Raw genomic sequence first — 4600 nt, forward strand, 5'->3', positions numbered from 1 at the left:
TTTCATACTCGTATATGTGTGTCCTGTACATTTCATGTAGTTATGTAATCATTGGGATATATGTGTAGTCCTATGGGTATTAAAATGTATACATGATTGTATAGATATTCAATTGTAAGCGTAATTAATCAATTTACGTACTTACTGATTGTCCCACTTATATTTTACAATTTGTAAACATTCCGATGTTGCCTTCGCACGTATGTATCATACGTTTCACTGAGACATCGAACATGGGAGAAACTGAGTTATTTATGGCAGTAAAATTTCGTTTTTGTGATTATTTTCATTAAAAGGCCTCTTCCTTCGAGTCTTCCACAGATTCCTTTTCTCATTCCAACATGATTAGATTTGATTCGTATGGAGAGCTCGGTGTAGCATGTCCATGTTGTTAGTGAGGGCGGAGCTGAATCGTATAGCAATTATTATTATTATTATTATTATTATTATTATTATTATTATTATTATTATTATTATTATTATTATTATTATTATCATTATTAATATTGTTATTCTTATTGTTGTTGTGGTCGTTATTATTATTATTATTATTTTCATTATCATTATTATTATTATTGTTACTATTATTATTACATTTACTATCATTGTTATTATCATTATTATTATTATTATTATTATTATTATTATTATTATTATTATTATTATTATTATTATTGCCGTTATTGTTGTTGTTGTTGATATTGGTGCAATTATTGTCTAATGTAATATATTACAAGTCCAATATGTATTGCTTTGACAGAAAATATATTGAAATTGAACATATATTGAGAAAATTTGAATGGCTCCTGCACAAAAGCGACACGTACATTCATGACGTGTGACTTTTTAGGCGCAGCTGTAGCTATAGGTTTACTTCCAATCCACGTTCTCTGGGTTCAATCCAACTGAGTGACTCCTATGAAAATTGCCTTCTATAATTTCTCTGGGCTGATCAAAACCTTTTTAGCAGATTTACTACGAGGAAACTTAAGATGCCCCCCTCCTATTTAAATATATATAATCATATGTATTTATATGTGTAAGTGTGTCTTCGTGTAATATATCCCCTATATTTTGATAACGAGTGTTAAATTGATTACATCCAGTTGGGATGTAAGAAACAGATTATGTACTAAGCTCAAAATATCTTAAGCAGAGGGACCGATATATTCGACTTTATTCTTCTAGATAGTGCCCCTGCATGGCCACATCCAATATCTGAAATTAGTAAAGATAAATGATAATATATTGTTTGCATAGTAGGCAGAAAGCCAACGTGGCTATGAAGAAGACAAGATGAGGCTATTCATAGCCAGCCATGCAAGTTTAACGTACGAAAATGCATGATTTAAATATACATGAAAAACATATAATTCAAAACGATGCTAAATCGAAAGCAGCATGAAGAAATACTAAGACCAAATCCACAACCCAAAAAAAAGGAAAAAAAAAAGAAAAAATAATAACGGCATTTACAAAGGGAATGCAGTAATAATATTAATAAACAAAATAGTATTTTGCATGAATGTTACACAGAAGCTTGCATTAAAATATTTTATCATCTATGTATCTAATTCACATACATTTGGTTAATGCGTTTATGTGGGCAATCTTTTATATTTACATGCATGTATGAATCTAAATGCAACTATACATGCATATCACTGTTTATCTATTTACCAACCTTCCTGTCGTTCTCTCTGTATATATATATACACCAATATGGGTATGTATATATACATGCATATATATATATATATATATATGCATATGTATATATATACACGCACACACATATATACACTATACATACTAATAAACACACACATACCTTAAAACGAAAGTCTAGAGCCATACTTTAAACATAGCTCTCCATAGCCTTACAAATTGTTTGAATGATGTCTACATCAATGGCATACAATTTTGCTAATCACTAGAGTCAGCTTCAATTATCGTTGGAAATCAAGTCTTCACAAATTGTAGGAGATGGAGACGTGGCGCAAGAGACATGAGTTAGATTGTTGAGGGTGAGGTTTGGTGAGATGGGGGTTTGTGGGTTTTCTTACAACTGACTTTATATCTAAATCAGGAAATGTATACTAGTTTGTGGCACGGAGGTTCAAGTATGTAATTCACTGAATGATGCATGCATTCAATAAGCCAATCAAAGAAGAATAGCAGTATTAGTATTAGAATTGGTACTAGCATTAGTAGTAGTAGTTGTGGTAGAAAGAGGAGGGGGAAGGGGAGGAAGAGACAGAAAGCATAGAAAAGAAGAGTGGAGTAAGATACGAAGGAAAAAGTAATGAAAGAAAATAAAGATGATTAAAAAACGAAAATGAGGAAAATGAATAATAATAATAATAATAATAATAATAATAATAATAATAATAATAATAATAATAATAATGATAATGATAAAGATAATAATAATAATAATGATAATAATAATAATGATAATAATAATAATAGAAAAAAGAAAAATAATGTATATCAATAATAATAATAATGGGTAAAAATAGTAGTAGTGGCAGCAACAACTGCATTAGCAATAGTAGTAGTAGTGGTGGTGGTGGTGGTGGTAATAGTAGTAGTAGCAGTAGTAGTAGCAGTATTTGCTGTTGTTGTTGTTTTTGCAGTCGCAGTTGTTTTTGTAGTCGTTGGTGATGGTAACTGTAGCAGTAGCAACAGCAGTGGCGAAAGCAGGGACGGCAGCAGCAGCAGCAGCCAAATAACTAGAAAAAGTTAATGAAGAGAAAGGAGAAGGGACACAAGAATCGGAAAAAGAAAGAAAGGAAAGCAGAAATCGGTGGTGGGGCGCGAGAAGCGGAGGTGGAGGAAGGGGAGGAGGATATGGATGGTATGATGAAATGGTGAATCGTTGGAAATTATACGAAATAATGACAGTAGTGGAGGAATATTATTGTCGGTTACGGTAGTGTTTGTGGTGTTGGTGGTGTTGTTGTTGGTGGTGGCGGTGCTGCTAGTTGTGGCGGTGGTGTTGATGGGTTAGATAGGACGAGAAATGCCTGATTACGGCAAATGTTTTAGAGTTTAGATGATAGTAATAACATGTATTCAGTCCAGCAGATTAATCCGACTTCTCCAACAGCTAACAATCTTGACAACAATTGCAACAAAAACAACTATGACGACATCAAGAAACTACAACAACAATCATGTCAATAATAGTAATAATAATAATAACAACAACAACAACAACAATAATAATAATAATATTAATAATGAAAATAAAAAATAAAATTAATAATAATAATAATAATAATAATAATAATAATAATAATAATAATAATAATAATAATAATAATAATAATATTAATGATAATAATAATAAAAACCGATGGTACAATTAAATACGGATAAAAACAGATAGTTTTCTTTTCAATAAAGAGATATATATTCCCATTGACTTTTCTGAGAGCTTAGTTGTATACATACACAGATATAAGCTTTCATATGTAGATTATATATATATGCATGTTTGTGTGTGATGTTGTGTCTGTGGATGCGTATGTGCTGAAAGTCAAAACACTCTCGTATACACATGCACCCACACACACACATAGGAATGTCTGTGGGTATATAAGTGTTTACATACTAACATTATGTGTATATATATAAATATATATAGGTATGTATATATATTACTCTTTACTCTTTTACTTGTTTGAGTCATTTGACTGTGGCCATGCTGGAGCACCGCCTTTAGTCGAGCAAATCGATCCGAGGACTTATTCTTTGTAACCTAATACTTATCCTATCAGTTCTTTTGACGAACCGCTAGGTTACGGGGACGTGAACACACCAGCATCTGTTGTCAAGCGATGCTGGGGACAAACACAGACACACAAACATATCTATTTACACACATACACACAAATACACACACACACCCATATATATATATATATATATATAGAGAGAGAGAGAGAGAGAGATAGATAGATATATATACGACGGGCTTCTTCAGGTTCCGTCCACCAAATACACTCACGAGTCTTTGGTTTCCTCAAGGCTACAGTAGAATATACTTGCCCAAGGTACCATACAGTGGGACTGAAGTCGAAACCATGTGGTTGGGAAGCAAGGTACTCACCACACAGGCATGCCTGCGCTTATATATATATATATATATATATATATATATATATATAATATATATATATACACATACATACATACATGCATACATACATGCATACAAACATATATATATATATATATATATATATATATAATATATATATATGATTGATATAGGATAACATTTTTCCGGGAAAAAAATTTTATCAATGGCCAGCATATCAAAAGATGCCTTTCAAGGTAAAATTATACATAGTTTACAAGATAAGGGCAGAAGAAACAACTCTAATGCTAGATACGCCAAAACAAATAAAATTGTCGATAACCATTAAATTTATGCGTCTCGAAATAAACCGATAGAAATCTCTAAAAAATTCGTTATTACAGTATTGGTCCAATTTCAGGGTTAATTCACTAGAAATGTTCCCCTTCTTCAGCGGCACATACGCGAGATATAAATGAAATACTTATTCATACCCACGGAAGAATCAAGCAC

General features: G+C 31.7%; 1 pseudogene; it reads left to right on the forward strand.

Annotated features, from left to right (window-relative positions):
- The first annotated feature begins 748 nt into the window (after nt 1–748).
- Nucleotides 749–848, forward strand: LOC115212476 (annotated as a pseudogene).
- Nucleotides 849–4600: the final 3752 nt, after the last annotated feature.

This window comes from Octopus sinensis, linkage group LG5, assembly GCF_006345805.1.
Source record: "Octopus sinensis linkage group LG5, ASM634580v1, whole genome shotgun sequence".
NCBI classification, from domain to species: Eukaryota; Metazoa; Mollusca; class Cephalopoda; order Octopoda; family Octopodidae; genus Octopus; species Octopus sinensis.